The 18604-nt window shown below is 43.3% G+C and overlaps 1 long non-coding RNA gene across 1 annotated transcript in view; it reads left to right on the top strand.

Moving 5' to 3' along the window:
* The window catches only part of LOC120405775, a 33459-nt gene extending 29657 nt beyond the window's left edge, over nucleotides 1-3802 (top strand). The window contains exon 4 of the long non-coding RNA XR_005598858.1: nucleotides 3440-3802. This is a non-coding gene — a long non-coding RNA (uncharacterized LOC120405775). The remainder of the gene's footprint in view (nucleotides 1-3439) is intronic.
* The last annotated feature ends 14802 nt before the right edge of the window (nucleotides 3803-18604 follow it).

Genomic DNA, 18604 nt, shown 5'->3' with positions numbered 1-18604 from the left:
TCTGTTGAGAAATATTGTTGTCAGGGACTCAGGTATGGTGTTATGTGTACATGAGTTGTGGAGATCTTAAACTCAGATACACACAGCTGCACATACAGGTATCCCGAAACACCAGCAAAGCCACTAAGTGCAGCTACTTTTATTATGTTCTTCACATTCTTCAATTGTCCTTTCCATTGAAATAGATTCTCTCTCACCTGGCTGAGCTATAACCAGTTTCGGAAGAGAAGCAGCTGTTTCACCTTCAGAAGATTCATCACACTGCCTTCTGCTGACTTACTGATTTGCACATTTATTACACTATTACAAAGACACAACTACAGAGGTTATAGGAGGTGCTGTCAATGTTTAAGTTTTTACAAATTACCTTTACAGTTAGTTAGAGGGAGAAAAAGAATGAACATGTCAATTAACAGATGGCAAATATTTCAAAAGAATAGTGAAAAAAAAGTAGGGGCAGGAGGATCTGCTTTCAGAACAAGAGTTGAACAAGTGACTGTGACAGAATACACCCCTGTATTCAGACCCTCCACAGTACTGTAATAATCTTTGTACAAGGTATGCCTTGTAATGTATCAACTGAAAGTGCAGAACTTGCTGATCAGTAATATCCTGATAAAATGTGTGTGTATAAGAAGTCATAAGCCTGCAGTCATAAGATTCCCCTGTATGATGTTATTAACACACGTTCCAAAATCCAAAGCCCCACTCGGGCAGAAGCTGGCAAACAGGTCTGTCCAACACAAAAGAATGTATGCTTGCCTTAATTTGCACTTAAGCAGTAAACAGAGTTATCAAGAGAAAACAAACCAAGTTCAAACGGATGAAAAAAACAGCAAGGAACATCCTTCCATATAGGATCTTTGTTTCCTAGCTCTCAGCTGGAAATGTTTTTCAAGAGTGGGATTGAAACTATAAAAAGGAGGGGCAAACACCTCAGGGGACCTTCTCTTCTCCCTGCGCCTCACATTCTCTGCACCTGAGGAGAAAAGGGAAACAGTACATTTCCCAGACCTGAAGAAGAGCTTTGTGTAAGTGTGAAAGTTTGTCTCTCTCACCAACAGAAGTTGGTCTAATACAAGATATTACCTCACCCACCTTGTCTCTCGGTGCCCTGTCAGATGCCAAGAATCAGCCAATACACCTAGTTTCAGCAGCTCTCTCAGACTCCCACTTCTCAAGTTAAAAAAAAAAAAAGAAAAGAAAAGGACAGCTAATGTTGATATGTTGAACTGCAGGAAGACTTATCATCCCATTGCTCTTGTGATCCATGCCCGCCTAGTGATTCACAATGTGTCACTGATAGCCTAAAGAGCGAACCCACACCCAGCTATCCTACCCCTCCTAAAGAGCCACTTTAGGAGGGGTAGGATAGCCCACAAAACAAGGAAGGAACAAATGTGAATGATGGCACCTCAGAATGAAGAGGTGAGAAATAGTCTAGGTTTGGATGCTTTGGAAGATCTGGTAGATTAAAAAATAAGTTACAGTACTTGTAGTATCAGAGAATATTCTGTATACAATAAAAAAGACTTCAATAGCCTCCGACTCTATCTTGCTCTGTCTTGAAAAATACTAGAATGTATGGAAAGTCATAAGGAGATTTACCCTACTGATTAATGTAGAGACTCTTAATGAATCTAAATGGGTTGCTTAAAAGAAAACACACAAACACACTCCCCTGGGACAAATCCCAGAGTCCTTAACTCCCTGTTGAAATCAAGTGAGGCTTTGGCCCATTGTTTCAGTGGGAAATGTCTGATTACAATATGATTTTTCCCAAGTAGATAACAGAGGTGTTTATATGAATAATTTCACTGAGTTTTTTGCATACTCAAATCCTTTTTTCCTATCTTCTTTACTTGAGAACTTTCTATTGTGCTATGGAGTAAACAGCATGGAAACAATGTCAGTGGTTACTTTTAGAAGTTTCTTACTACTTGATCCTGCATTGCAGTACAACCTATCCAATGTTAATGACTTCCATCTGCTGTATGTTATGTCGAATATCGCATCCTGATATGTGTTAGAAAAGTTAAAACTTAGTATTCTTTTAAGATATAGTAAACAAGGTAAGATAGATTATACAACACAAAAAAGGATTTAATTTAAATCTAGTATTTGAATTTTTTTCCCATTGTGAAAGTCTTGTTTAGCAAAGGCTGGATTCCAAAGCATAACAGAACTGTAGAAATCAGATAATGAAGATCTATTTAGGTCAAGTAATTCACCCTTTAGCCAATATAGTTATTTTACCATGTAGAGATACAAATATACACGGTAGAAAAAAAAAACATTGTCACACTGTGTTGTAAAGATAATGTTTTAAATAATAATCTTATATTAGAACTCGTGAGTAAAGATTTTTCTAGTCGGTGAGGGTTTCTGGACCAGGTTAGTGAGGATTCAAATATCTAAACTTATTTCCTAATATTACTGTGGTCGGCTACAGTGCTTTCAAAATACAAACATATCAACTGACAGTCAAAAGGAATATTAAGCCATTCAAAATACTTCTGCTTAATAATTTTTTTAAAGACTTTGTAAAAAGATAGCATGTGACACTGAAAAATATGGCTGGAAATATTATGCAAGCTCAACAAAACAACAATTTTTATGGAATGTAACACTTTGCTTTTTAATTGTTACTGCACCACTTGTGAATGTGACCATGTGACTATAGGTTTTTTTGTTATGTTATCAGGCTTCTGATAATGGGAAAGATTGTTTGTTTAGACTGTGTAGCTCTTCACTTTAATTCACTGTGGCTCCAGTGTGACATGTTAAAACAGTTATCAATGGAAAATCCAAATTTCCCAGAACAACTTAAAAGAGCACCCTTGTGAACTGAAATTATCTCCTCTGAAAGTTAATTAGTGCATTTAAGAAAGTAGTGGTATAGGAAATCTGTCCCTTTACTGTCTTCTGTTTCATGAAATGCTTCTAGTTGATATAGTGACAAAGAGTCCTGTGGCATCTTATAGACTAACAGAAGTATTGGAGCATAAGCTTTCGTGGGTGAATACCCACTTTGTTAGACATATTCACCCACAAAAGCTTATGCTCCAATTCTTCTGTTAGTCTATAAGGTGCCACAGGACTCTTTGTTGCTTTTTATAGATCCAGACTAACATGGCTACCCCTCTGATACTCTACTTGATATGAAAGTGTATAGGTATTTGCTCTTATTGCACGTTTTATTTATTCATTTACATGTGTGAGAAAGGACATAAAACTAAAATAATCCAATAAATTAGGAGCAATTTTTTGAAACAAGAATCCATAGTTAAAAAAATGCTATCCTTTATTTTATTTAAAAGAAAACACAGAGGTTTCCAATTAATAGAAAATTTGAAATGACTTTCCTAGAGCAGTTATTGCAAGCAAATATGGAATACATCCAAAATTAAATAAATTCTATCATTTTCTGTTCACCAAGGGTCTGATTCAGGAAGAAAAAAAATGCATCAATGGCTGCTAGCTGATGGGAATTCCACAGAATGCTGCATTCTGTACTACTCTCTTCCAAATGTGACTCTGCCTAACTCCATCACCGCCTATGACTGAGGAGCAATTCTGTCTGATTTCCTAGAATGGTTGTAGATTCTTTGTCTGACAGACCTGTCTGTGAAGAATTTTAAAACTGACACACCGTAAAGATTTCATGCCATCTCAGGAGAGAAGCTCTCAGCCTGGGAGATGAAGCAAGGAATCTCTCCATCCAAAAACTATGAGTTTGATCAGAAGTTGTTTGGATGGATTAGGCCCTATTTGATGGAAGCATAAAGATGATGAGAGCGCATTGTTGAATGAGGGGAATTTATTTTAAAATATTCATGTAACTTACTATCACCCTGTACAAGTTTTACCTCCCACCTAACTTTAACTTTGCCCTTACAGTTGGCATAATTACATATTACTGAGAGTCTGTAAAATCCCATTTCCTTCAACCAACACTACTCTCCACCAGGGTTAACAGCTACAGTAACTCCTCACTTAACGTTGTAGTTATGTTCCTGAAAAATGCGACTTTAAGTGAAACAATGTTAAGTGAATCCAATTCCCCATAAGAATTAATGTAAATGGGGGTGGGGGTCAGGTTCCAGGGAGTTTTTTTTCCACCAGACCAAAAACTTATACACACACACACACAGTATAAGTTTTAAACAAACAATTTCATACTGTACACAGCAATGATGATTGTGAAGCTCGGTTGAGGTAGTGAAGTTAGAGGGTGGAGGAGGGTGGGATATTTCCCGGGGAATGCCTTACTGCTAAATGATGAACTAGCATTCAGCTGAGCCCTCAAGTGTTAACACATGTTGTTAATGTAGCCTCACACTTTACAAGGCAGCACGAATGGAGGGAGGGAGGGAAGACAGCATGGCAGACAGAGACAGCACGGCAGACAGAGAGAGAGAGAGATGTGCATTGCCCCTTTAAGTAGGCTGACACAACTCTAAGTACATTGCCTTTAAAAAAAATCAGGAAGTTGAGACAGCAGCTGTGGCCAGCAAGCTCTCTCCGTCCTGAGCCCTGTCTTGTCCCCAACCTGCTCTATATGGAGAAGGGGTAAGCGGGGGGCAGGAGTAAGGGGGAGGCGGACACCCTGACATTACCCTCCCTCTTCTCCCCTCCCCTGCACAGCAAGCAGGAGGCTCCCAGGAGCAGCTCCAAGGCAGAGGGCAGGAGCAGCACATAGCAATGGGGGGAGGGACAGCTGAACTGCCTGGTAATTGATAACCTGCTGGGCGGCTGCCACACAGGTACCTTAGGGGAGCGTGGAGCTGATAGTGGGGCTCCCGGTCCACCCTGGTTCCAAACCCCCACCAGCTAGATGCAACAGGTTGCTGTTCCTGCAAGCAGTGGACAAAGCAGGCAGCTGCCAAACAACATTATAAGAGGGCATTGCACAACTTTAAATGAGCACATTCCCTAATTGATCAGCAATGCAACAACAAAACAATGTTAACCGGGACGACTTTAAGTGAGGAGTTACTGTACATAGAACAAATGAGTCATGAGAGAGATATAGGATTCTCCAAAGGAAGTTCATTTTCTTTCACATGAAAGAAAAATAGTTCATGCTTCCCTCCCTTCATCTACTCCCAGATAATGTTCAAGAACAACACTTTAGTACATAACAAAAAAGAATGGAAGGGTTTTAAAGTGATAGTTTTCTGCTACTTTATTTTTTCTTATTATCAAAATCAATAAACATAACAAATAAGAATTCAAGTGAAATTCAAGCTCTGTAGAACAGATATTCTCTTCACAAGCAACAACATCTCTCCTGGTTGTGGTTTTATTATGAAGCTATTATTAATTAGCATATCCCACATATCTATTCAAGGGACACCGTCATAGGATCTAATCACATCAGCCACACCAACAGGGGCTCATTCACCTGCACATCTACCACTGTGATATATGCCATCATGTGCCAGCAATGCCCCTCTACCATGTACATTAGCCAAACTGGACAGTCTCTTTGCAAAAGAATAAATGGACACAAATCAGACGTCAAGAATTATAACATTCAAAAACCAGGCAGAGAACAGTTCAACCTCCCTGGACACTCAATTACAGACTTAAAAGTGGCAATTCTTCAACAAAAAACCTTCAAAAACAGACTCCAATGAGAAATTGCAGAACTGGAATTAATTTGCAAACTGGACACCATCAAACTAGGCCTGAATAAAGACTGGGAGTGGATGGGTCATTACACAAACTAAGAACTATTTCCCCATGCTAATTTTCCCACTATGGTTACTCACACCTTCTTGTCAACTGTTTGAAATGGACCACCCTGGTTACCACTACAAAAGTGATTTTTCCTCCTGCTGATAATAGCCTACTTTAATTGAATTGTCTCATTAGAATTGGTAAGGCAACGCCCATCTTTTCATGTACTCTCTCTCTCTCTATAGTCCTACTGTATTTTCCACATCATGCATCCGATGAAGTGAGTTTTAGCCCATGAAAGCTTATGCCCAAATAAATGTGTTAGTCTCTAAGGTGCCAAAAGGAAGTATGTCTTCACACAACACAGAGTCAACCTGTGAAACTTGTTGCCAAGGGATGTTATGAAGGCCAAAAGTATAACTGGGTTCAGAAAACAATTAGATAAGGTCCCGGGGAGAGATCCATCCCAGCAATGGTTATTAGCCAAGATGATAAGGGATGCAACCCCGTGCTCCAGTTCTCCATAAAACTCTCACTACCAGAAGCTGGGACTGACAATAGAGGATGGATCACTTGAAATTGCCCTGTTTGTTCATTCCCTCTGAAGCATCTGGCACTGGCCACTGTCAGAAAACAGGATACTGAGCCAGGGCCGCCCAGAGGATTCCGGGGGCCCGGGGTCTTCGGCGGCGAGGGGCCCTTTCGTTCTGGGACCCGCCGCCGAAGTGGCCCGAAGACCCGCGGCGGGAGCCCCCCGCCGCCGAATTACCGCCGAAGCAGGACCCGCCGCCGAAGCGCAGCCCGGTCTTCGGTGGTAATTCGGTGGCGGGGGGCCCCCGCCGCGGGCCTTCGGGGCACTTCGGCGGCGGGTCCCGGAACAGAAGGGGCCCCCCGCTGCCTGCGCTTCGGCGGCGGGTCCCGCTTCCCGCCCCGCCCCCTTACCCGAGCGCGTCTCCGGCGGGGCCTGAGCTCCGTCCCGCTCAGAGCCGCGTGGTGAGGGGGCCCCCTCCCTACGCCGCTCTGAGCGGGGCGGGGCTCAGGCCCCGGCCCCGTTGGAGCTCCCAGCCCCGCCCCTCACCACGCGGCTCTGAGCGGGGCGGGGCTCAGGGGCTCGGCCGGAGACTCGGCGCTTGATGCGCTGAGGCTCCAGGAGAGGGGCGGAGGCGGGAGCTTCCGCTCTTCTCTTGGGGGCCCCTGCGGAGCCTGGGGCCCGGGGCAAATTGCCCCCTTTGCCCCCCCCTCTGGGCGGCCCTGTACTGAGCTAGATGGACTATTGGGCTGACCCAGTACAGCAGCCCTTATGTTCTTCTGAGAAAAGGTGGGAGAAATAAAAATTTCAGTAAATGTGAGGGAAGATTGTTCCTTGGCAGTCTACAGGAAGAATAATATTAGATCCTGTCCACCAAGGATCTTGAGAGAGAGACTCATTTTACATAACCTGCGTTCAGTTTGATCCACTAACACTGTTCTCCTCCTGTTATAGACATGCATGCAAAAACCTTCAAGAGACAAAATCTAATTTGGGCCAGTAGTACTGACCTAGAGATTTGTAAAGAGCTGCTGGTGGCTCATGGAGATTAATTCTGAAGGTTAAATAGAAATGAAATGTCAACTGGTTGCAGTGGAAAAGGTGATGTAATTCCAGGTAGTAAAATACAGCAGCAGGAAATGAACACTCTAAAATGAAGAGACTGTTTACCTGCAATGCCCTTAGTAGAAGGGGGGGGAAGCTCATAGGAGATTGTTTCCAAATAGAATATATTTTTAAATGAAGTATTGGATGATTCTTAAAACAACAAGCATGACTAGGGTTGATTAATCTATTTGTTTTCATTTCCTTATATTCTGTACCCCTAGACAGGCCCGATAACCTTTCCTCTCTATTTGCTCATTTTCATCCTTGATCCCAGACTAACCCCATCCTCTCCTTGATAGATCTGTGATTCTTTCCATCCTATTTGCACTGCAATCTTTCCTTCTATTCCCCGTTGGACAATCTGACAAGGATTTCCTTTCCCACCACTGCTTTCCTCAGACTCTTAGTGAAGCCCTGCTGAAGTCTGTCTGTTCCCATCCATCCAACTCTAACTTCAGCTTTCTTTTCCTTTCAATCTGATCTTTAATGGATCATCTGCTCCAACATAAATATGGAGAAATGGTCAGCTATCTCCACCTCTCCAACAATGGAGACAAGATGCATGTGTTCAGAAGTTCAGATCATATAAGAATCTGTACTTTTGTGTGTTTATCTGAATCTTTTCCAAGTTTCAGAGATAAGAGGTTGTTTTGTTGGTTGGTTTTTATAGTTCCCGTTATTGGGCCTTCAGCACCGTGATACGTCTCAATACAGCTATATCTCCACCTTCTGCAACTCCCTCCAACAAGTGGCCCTTGACCAACTCTGCCTTGGATAATCCTTCATCTCTTTTTCTGCTGGGAAAAGGGCCAGAACCTTTTTAAATTTGGGCACTCTGGGGCTTCCAGATTAGAAGAACTCTGGACTGCATCAAATACCTCTGATGGGGCAAGCTCCAGAATGCATATGATCTGACAGGAGAAACTGGAACAGGCCTCAGAGAAGCTGAAAGTCTCTTGGGCCTGTGTATACTATGTATGTGAAAGAGCTTTTCTATTACTCCCTGTGTTCTGATTCAGAGCTCTGCCAAACAAAACTGCAAGATTTTCAGGAGGCTAAGCCAATAATGCATTTTCTTCTTAAACCCCACAGTCAGAGTACAAAAGCTTCTGGAGGAGCTCAGTAGCTGCCTATGCAAGAGTTTTGAGTGATCTGGAGACACCAGTGATGTCTTCACATCCCTCCCACCTGGAACTACATGAGGCCAACTGTGGGCTCCATTTCCTGAAAAGAGGCAGGAAGATCATGGAGATGGAGCTGCTGAAAGGGTAGAAGGCTGGAGAGAGCTATAAATTGGTTAGGAAAGACTTAGTTTATCCAAACCAGTATGAACTTTTAAAGGGTTTGGGAATCTGACAAAGGTTTATGTTGGGACATTTTTTTAAAACCAATTCTCTATCCCTAGTTCTAATCACAGCTGACCTAGTGATTCATTTAGTTACTCCGAGCAAATCCAAACTTGACCACCCTGTGCTTCAGTGCAAACATCTGGGAAATTGAGTAAATTAGGAGATCCTCATTAAAACCAGATGTTCTGTGTGGAGCTGGGATATCCTGGGGAATTCCAAAAAATGAAGTTGCCTGTGCTGTTCTCTCATCCCAGCCCCAGACTCAAAGATGAAATCCTTGTAGTTGGGGAAAACCTGCAGTAGCTGATATGAGTAGTTGCATAAGTGACAAATAAAGCACACCTCCATTTCTTAAATACGCTATGTCTCTGACAAATTCTTTTGAGTAGTAAAGATTTGAGGAAATGGGCAAAATTTAGCCCTGACTTAGTAGCTACAGCTCCTTTGGGAGTGTTGGAAGCTTAGTGCCTCTGTACAAATCAAATAATTTAATTAAGTGACTAAATATGACATTAGGTGCTTAAACTGAGATTCCCAAGTTTCAAAATTTTGGCCACAGCCTCCTCCAGATTTCTAAATAAACTATGCTACCGCCCCCCCCGGCTCAAACCTTTGCTATGTATTACACCTAAATTATTCAAATTCCATTACATATAGTTATGACTGTCACTTTTTAAAAAAAAATTGATGAATAGTTAGGCTAGTGAATACACTTTGTAGAATTATTAAAGGCTAGGTTTCCCTAGATCTTGAGGGTTTAAAAATCAGATTTCTTTCATGGGAGATGGACATAAGAAATCGAACCAGTTCAAGCCAGAGGCAGGAACAGGGAACATCATCAAAGACATTTTAGATAGGCTCCAAAAGCAACTTAGCCATCTTGCTAGAGACAAAGTCCCATTATATGTTTGTATAGCACCTAGTGCAAAGGCCACAACCAAGCTGGGCCTCATTAAGCACGACTGAAATGTAAATATTCATTTAACACTTGATTCAGATATCAGAGGATCCAGCAGGACTACAGTTCACAAACCAAGATTTATTTTTGAGATGGTGAACTTTTTGTTAAAAGCATTATCTTGAATCCAGGCTTTACAAATAGCCTCAGGCTGAAATGAACCTTCTACTTCCATTACTTATTATCTAACTTGTGCTAGAGAAATGAAAGCAGAATCGTCCTCAACAGCACTATGAGATCTCTGTACATCCAGGTATTTATAAATCTGGAAACAACTAAATATTCTCAGGTGAAGGTACTGAAGTTAGAGTCTGAGATGCAATCTTTTCCCACAGCTCATGAGTTTTAATAAATGTATTAATGGGAATAATTTACAGTACACAGTATATTAAAATATACTACACAGTATGTCAAAATAAGTCTTTGGCAACAACCCACACAATTAAATTCTACACCCTGACTGAGTAAAAGAAGTTAAAGACAATATATGGGTTGTCCCTCCTGCCCCATATTCCCAGGAGTTCCATTCCTGATTGATTTTTCTTCATTATTGGGCCATCTGAAGTTGCTTTCAGAGGGGTAATAAAAATTTTAATTAGCTGTTAATCCCACATGATAGAACAATCACCCCTCATTGTCTGGAGATAGAACATGTCCATGAGCAGTAGATGACAAAAATAGCTGGAGGAAATGGGATAGTAAAAAAAAAAGGAAAAAGAAAAAAAAATGGATGAGGAAACTATGGATCCACATTAGGGCCATTAGTACTACATAAAAGATCTCTGTAACCCTTGTAAGTGCCCTCCCTCCCTGCCACTCCTCAGTATCCATTATATTCAGTTAGCATGGGCCTAAGCCTTCCCCTCCATGGCCAGATTCTGTGTCATTCCAATGAGAAGAGCTATGCTACATGAGGCACCATGAACCTCACCATGCAAAGAATAAGCTGCTAGAGCCATGCTTACATGGACACGCCATCTTTCCTGCACAAAAAGGGATCATATGTTGGTCATGGGGGCTACTACAGCTCTGAGACAGCAGCGGAGACTACAGAGTGGCTCTGGTTCTGTTACATAGCTTGAAGAGGGAAAGCAATTCCTTCCCTCCTGCCCCTACACTGAAATCCCACTGGCCACTTGGGCCTGTGTGCTGCTGTGAGAATTTGGCCATTTGCAAACACTTAATGAAATATTTTGTTAAAATCTTAAAACAATGTTTAATATAAGAAAACAAGCTATGTAAACACTTGCAAGAGTTAGTCCTTTCTTTTACCAGATTTCAAGCTTTTGTATTGGTTTTCATGAACCTGAACATTTAAAATTTACTTTTCCAGAAATAATCAACTAACCTCATTAGTGATATCTTCAAAACAGGAACATTTGCATCCGATGAAGTGGGTATTCACCCACGAAAGCTCATGCTCCAAAACGTCTGTTAGTCTTTAAGGTGCCACAGGACTCTTTGCTGCATTTGCCATATTATAAATCACCACTGGTGATGCTGGCTTTCCAGCTGACTCATCTTAAAGTAACTCATCTAACTTACTCACTGTCTGTTTTATCTGAATGAACCACAACAAGCTGATCTGCAGACCTCCTGAGAGAGAGAAGAGGGTTGGAAGGGACCTCAAAAGGTCATCTAGTCCAACACCCTCCCTGCTCAAAGCAGGACCAATCCCCAAATCTGTAAATGGCCCCCTCGAGGATTGAACTCACAACCCTGGGTTTAGTAAGCCAATGCTGAAACCACTGAGCCATTTCCCCATGTGTCAACAAAACCCATTGCATCAATACCTCAGCTTGCAGACTTTTGATCACAGTAGTATCAGACACCACAACAGCTGGATTTAACTGCCACTGAAAGAGCTAATCTCAAATCACAACTACTGCATTAAGATTAGTATTGGAAATTAGAAATAGGTAGTCGTGCAAATAACCTCCATTACCTGCCATGTGTATGTAATAGCACCTGTTTTGCTTGCACCATCTGTGGATAAAGCTTCACTGTAATTTCAAGTGTAAAAGCAATGATGTTTTTCTTCAAGAATCAGGATTCTCCAGTGTACACTCCTAATTCAAAATGCATTGTTGCTATACAGTTCAATTGTATGTACAAATATGTCAACTTTTAGTAAGGATCACTAAGTCATCCCCCGGCAGATGTTATTTTGCCAGGTGTGCTTTTGTAAAGCTTATAGCTGGATATCTGTTCTTTCAAGGGGGATTTTTAAATTGGAGATGGGTGAACCTCAAAAGATTCAGAGGTTCAGTTCCAATAAGCACCTAAAAGTTTGGATGCTTTTGTGAATTAGCTAAACCACTCAAGTCCTCACAAATGGGTTCCAAGAATCATGGGAACAGACTCCATTTCAAGATTTCCTGTAAATATCACAAGAACAGATTTTTCTTGCAACAGTTTGCCATTTTGTTTTTAGCCCTGTTCCTAACTCTGGAAGTACAGAGACCTGAAAATTAAAACAAGTAAAATACATATTAAATCAGAACTCCTCAAACCACAATGTTTGTTTTTAGTTTTGGGTGACGTTTCTGGATAAAACAAAAACTGATCCTAACAGGCTTACTAAATCCTAATTTTAAACCCATTGGGCCAAATCCTAGGCCAGTTGAAGTCAGTGGAAAATCTCACACTGACTTCTATGCAGGGAAGATCTGACCTTTTGTATTTGATCAAATATTTTATTATGGAAAGCAAGAATCCTATATAAAAATAAAGCTTTTAATCCAACCATATACTTCAACTGGAGAAATTCAATATAGCTATAAATATCAATGGCACCAAAGACATTTTCACATTCTTTTGTGGGAGCTAAATTTATACTTTGGGGGAACTAAAAAAGTCTCACTTTTCAGCTAAAAGACTAACAAAGAGAGAAAGCAATTGGTTTTCAATGATCTAGAATACCTCTCACTTGCCATTTTTGAAGGGTAATTTGGAGGGCTGAATGTTGCTTGCTGAGGAAATTCCTCCTACTTTCCCTGCTTGTTCTCCTTGCCCAGGGCCGGCTTCAGACCCCAGCGCACCAAGCGCGCGCTTGGGGCGGCGTCCCGTGGGAGGGCGGCAGGCGGCTCCGGTGGACCTCCCGCAGACGTGCCTGTGGAGAGTCCGCTGGTCCCGTGGCTCCAGTGGAGCATCCGCAGGCATGCCTGCGGGAGGTCCACCGGAGCCACGGGACCGGCGGATCCTCCGCAGGCACGTCTGCGGGAGGTCCACCGGAGCCGCAGGACCGGCGGACCCTCTGCAGGCACGTCTGCGGGAGGTCCACTGGAGCCGTGGGACCGGCGACCGGCAGAGCGCCCCCCACAGCATGCCGCCGTGCTTGGGGCAAAGCAAATCCTAGAGCCGCCCCTGTCCTTGCCATTGTAGATGGTAAAATTTGAAAGGATGTTGATGTGAATTATGAGAGCATTAAAGCTACCACAGAAGCCTATTTCCTAAGCTTTGAAAACCAGTTTCATGACTGGCCAGGCTAAGGTGTGAAAGTTCTGTTTGTTTCTCCTTGATGACCCCCCGCCCTTGGTTCACTCTACTTCCCTGTAAGCTAAACACCTTCCCCTCCCCCCTTCGATCACCGCTTGCAGAGGCAATGAAGTCATTGTTGCTTCACATTCATGCATTCTTTATTAATTCATCACACAAATAGGGGGATAACTGCCAAGGTAGCCTGGGAGGGGTGGGGATGGAGGGAAGCGCCGGGTGGGGTGGGGGATGAGGGAAGGACAAGGCCACACCGCACTTTAAAACTTAAACTTAAAAACTTATTGAATGCCAGCCTTCTGTTGCTTGGTCAGTCCTCTGGGGTGGAGTGGCTGGGTGGCCAGAGGCCCCCTGACTGCGTTCTTGGGTGAGGCGGCTATGGAACTTGGGGAGGAGGGTGGTTGGTTACACAGGGGCTGTAGCGGCGGTCTGTGCTCCTGCTGCCTTTCCTGCAGCTCAACCATACGCTGGAGCATATCAGTTTGATGCTCCAGCAGTCGGAGTATTGACTCTTGCCTTCTGTCATCAAGCTGACGCCACTTATCTTCTTCAGCCCGCCACCTCTCCTCGCGTTCCTGTTGTGCTTTCCTGCACTCTGACATCATCTGCCTCCACGCATTCTGGTGTGCTCTGTCAGTCTGGGAGGACAGCAGTAGCTTTGAGAACATCTCATCCCGAGTGCGGTTTTTTTTGCCGTCTAATCTTCGCTAGCCTCTGCGAAGGAGAAACATTTGCAGCTGGTGGGGGAAAAGGGAGATTGGTAGTGAAAAAGACACATTTTAGAGAACAATAAGATCACTCTTTCCCGTTAAACCTTGCTATTCACATTACACAGCACATGTGCTTTCGTTACAAGGTAGCATTTTGCCTCTTATATTGAGGGCCTGCCAGTGTGGTGTGAGAGATCACTCACGCAGTGCCAGGCAACAGAATTTGGCTTGCAGGCAGCCATGGTAAGCCACAGTCTTTTGGCTTCTTTGAAACCATTCCCACATGTTATGAAGGTTAAACAGCAGCGCCCTCATTTCCCATACCAAGCGGCCATTAGGTTGGCCATTTAAAATGGGTTTGCAATTTAAAAGGAGGGGCTGCGGTTTACAGGTTAGCATGCAGCACAAACCCAAATAACCCCCCCCCACACACGTTATTCTCTGGGATGATCACTTCACCCCTCCCCCCACTGCATGGCTAACAGCGGGGAACATTTCTGTTCAGCCACCGCCAAACAGCCAGAACGGGCACCTCTGAATGTCCCCTTAATAAAAGCACCCTATTTCAACCAGGTGACCGTGAATGATATCACTCTTCCGAAGATAACACAGAGAGATAAGGAATGGATGTTGTCTGAATGCCAGCAAACACCGAGATCTCCGCTCCATCCACATACACGTTAACAGACTTTTGCAGTAGCTGTACTGGCTGTGAATGCCAGGGCAGATTAATCATTAAACACGCTTGCTTTTAAACCATGTGTAATATTTACAAAAGGTACACTCACCAGAGGTCCCTTCTCCGCCTACAGGGTCCGTGAGACTGCCTTGGGTAGGTTCGGGGGGTACTAGCTCCAGGTCCAGGATGAGAAACATATCTTGGCTGTTGGGGAAACCGGTTTCTCTGCTTCCTTGCTGTGAGCTATCTTCCTCGTTCTCAAAACCCGCTTCCTTGTTGTGTGATTCTTCATTGACGAAGTCAAAGCACAGGGATGGGGTAGTAGTGGCTGCACCCCCTAGCATGGCATGCAGCTCAGCGTAGAAGCGGCATGTCTGTGGCTCTGCCCTGGACCTTCCATTTACCTCTCTAATTTTGTGGTAGGCTTGCCGTAGCTCCTTAATTTCCATGCGGCACTGCTGTTATGGCCTCCGTTCTTCATGCCCTTTGAGACTTTTTCTAATGATTTGGTATTTCGTTTACTGGAATGGAGTTCAGCTAGCATGGATTCGTCTCCCCATATGGTGAGCAGATCCCTTACCTCCTGTTCGGTCCATGCTGGAGGTCTTTTGCGATCCTGGGACTCTATCATGGTCACCTCTGCTGATGAGATCTGCACTCACCTGCACCTTGCCATGCTGGCTAAACAGGAAATGAGATTCAAAAGTTTGTGGGCCTTTTCCTGTCTACCTGGCCAGTGCATCTGAGTTGAGAGTGCTGGCCAGAGTGGTCACAATGGAGCACTTGGGGATAGCTCCTGGAGGCCAATACCATTGAATTGCGTCCACACTACCCCAAATTCGACCCGGCAAGGCTGATTTCAGTGCTAATCCCCTCATTGGAGGTGGAGTAAAGAAATCAATTTAAAGAGCCCTTTAAGTCGAAAAAAAAGGCTTTGTCGTGTGGATGGGTCCAGGCTTAAATCGAGGTAACGCTGCTAAATTCGACCTAAAATCATAGCGTAGACCAGGTATGCATCCCCAGTGTGGCACAAAACCCAACTCTGTGAGGGACACTTGCATTCTTCTCACAGGAGAGATTGGAGATGTGGCATGGACAGTGAGACAGGAGCAAAAGTATCTTAAGAAGTTATAGAATCAGAATTAGAAGGGACCATAAATGTCATCTAGTCTAACTCCCTGCCAGGATTCAGGATTTGTTGTGTCTAAACCACCCAAGACAGATGACTATCCAGCCTACTTTTGAAAATCTCCAGTGAAGGAGCTCCCACAACATCTCTAGGCAGTCTGTCCATTGTCCTTCTGTTCTTACAGTTAGGAAGTTTTTCCTGCTATGCTGTTATTTTGAACCCATTGCCTCTTGTCCTGCCCTCTGTGGCAAGAAAGAACAACTTGTCTCCATCCAGTCATTAAGATGTACGACTATCTGATAACTGCTCTGCTACCATTCTGCTCCCTGGATAATTTCTTTGTGTCCACCTCACTTATTTGGGGTGAGTGCTGATAAGATTTGTCCCCATTATGAATTAAACAGTGTCAAATAGCTTTCTAAGTGATAAACCAACCTCAATGAGATCTTAATGGTTACGTTTTTGGGCTTCGCTCAAATACTGCATGTGATCCTAAAGATTACTTGTTTTCAACTGGATTTCTGCACAGAGAGCTTGCACTCTTACTTCAGCTTTGATCCATATTTGTTTACATCTTCCAAGTTTCATTTTAAGTTTCAGGTTCAAGTGAACACAAGATCTCAAATCAAAACCAGGCAAAACCACACATTTTGGATGATTTTGTTGCAAAACCATAAATTGGATTCAATGTAAGTGGTCCTAGGTTCAGCTGAAAGATTTGTAAAACTTAGAAAAACCTTTGAATTAGCCCTGTCTGCATTTCAAATTTGTAATAAAATCTGAAACTAGGTGAGTTTAAAATGGTTTTAGATTTTGTTGCTGTGATGGGGCAGAGTGGCCCCACACTGGTACCACAGGGGTTAACCCTTCCTTCCTAGCAGAGGAAGCCACGCCCCGGAAGCTCTTCTGGGCATGCTCCAACTGTAGAACAGGTATAAAAGCCTGCAGACCAGCTCAGTCTGGGCAGACCATTGGAGGGGAAGGATACATGCTGCTAGCTCCGGAGGAGGGAGAGCCTGCGCATCAAGACCCAGGAGTCAGCCAAGCCGAGACACTCTCTGAGACCCCGACGGCGGATGTCACAGGAAGGGAACAGACCGGAGGACACCCCACCCCACCCCCTGCAGCAGATGACCTGGTATTCATTCATGGTAGGCAGTGAGCCAGGGGAACTTTAGAGACAAATGGTGTTAGAGCTGCATTGACGCTCAGTGTGTTGTGGGTGGATCCCTGCTGAGCGAGTAGCAAGGGGAGCTTGCCACTACCCGGGCCCTGGGTTGGGGCTCGGTGGAGAGGGCAGGCCCAAGTCCCCCTATTACCTCACCCCCGAATCGTGAGGAATACTAGAGACTCTGACTGCTAGGCTGTGCTATCCCACTCGTAAGGGGGGGGGGGTAGGGACTCTGGCTGCTAGGCCGCACTACCCCGCCAGACAGGGGTGATAACAGGAAAGAAGGCCAAGAGGCCATAACCGACCGCCCGCAGAGAGGCGGACGCAAGGACTTGAGAGTGGTGAGGCGCCGACACCCCATCCTACCCCTGTCACAAAGCGGTGCTGCAGTGCCAGGCCTGCCACAGTTGCCAACATTTTGCATAGCTCTGGTAACTCATTCCTAAGCAGGGTGTGAGGGTTGGCATATGTTCAATAACCGTCAGATGCGATAGATGTTTCACTACCCACACTGGTACATTCTCATGTTTTTTACATTTCTCCCAGAAGTGCCACTCCTAAAAAGTGATACCTCTAAGTGGTGAAATATAGCTAATTCTTAGAGGCTCACAAAGATCAGGGACTAATAGCATTGCCTAGAATATGAGAGCAAGAAAGATTTATATTTTCCTGCAGGACAAATAAAATATATTATGATCATTTGCGAGACATGGGTAATCCTACCTCATAAAAGGGAGGTCTAGATAATTCACGATCTTATCAGTACTGAGTTATGAAAGCTTCCCCCAAACAAGATAATTTCTGAATCCCAGCAATGAGGCAGAGTATACATAGCACTTTCCCCGAACGTCATGTACTTATTTCCCTTTAATTAACTCTCTCTTTGCCACACAAACTCACTCCTTAGGTTGCAGAAAGGCAAACCTATTTGTGATAAATATTTTTTAAAACATCTTAATATTTTAATTAATTTAATTAGTGCTTGCAAAATGTGCTAGATTGTACAATTGTGGAAAACAACATTTTCTGTTTATCCAGGGAACAAATACACCAGGGTCCCCATTCTGTTCCCATATACAAGAGGATATTGTCCAACCATTCTCTCCCTTTTGGGTGGGTTTGCCTTGATTTTTAATAAAGTAACAGCCCTCTAAGATAAGGCTGTACTTTCAAACATAAAAGGGCTTTGCTCATCTGACCTCCTGCTCTGTCTCTTTAGCTATCCTTTCTCAAGAGAGCCATTCAGCCTTTTCAATGACATGAGTTGGAGATAAATCAGTGTGGAACCCTCCCTTATGATAGGCTGGTTGTCAGACATCCCCTTATGTGATGTCTGCCTTAGTGTCTATTCTTTATTCCTGTGGGATCTACCAAAAAAGCAAACTTTGAACAGAATCAGTCTGGCTGGTTTTGACATGCATAGATAATATTTTTGATTGGAGCACATGGAGAAGAATGGGGTTATTTTAAAACTCAATACATTTTAAAATGGCCAATCTGCTTTTGTTCAACATTTTTCACCTTTGTTCTGAGATTAAAAAAACATTGAAATCTTCAGTCCAAAAAGGCTTGCTTCAGAAAGTTATAACTCCCTTATTCAGTTTTCATAACAGAACTCAGCTTGATCTTAACTAGAGTGTGCACCTGCTATAATAATTTTATTTATCTGAAACAATCCATGAACATTACTGGACAGTCTAATACAGGGTAGGTAAAATAAACTATCTTTTAAGTAGACCTGGTGGCAATTAAACATGATAAATAGCTGCTGCAATTCCAAGGTATTAGTCTT

The sequence above is a fragment of the Mauremys reevesii genome, linkage group 5, assembly GCF_016161935.1.
Source record: "Mauremys reevesii isolate NIE-2019 linkage group 5, ASM1616193v1, whole genome shotgun sequence".
In the NCBI taxonomy this organism is placed as follows: domain Eukaryota; kingdom Metazoa; phylum Chordata; order Testudines; family Geoemydidae; genus Mauremys; species Mauremys reevesii.
The sequence above is the reverse complement of the archived record's forward strand: the minus strand, read 5'-3'. Positions and strand labels throughout refer to the sequence as shown.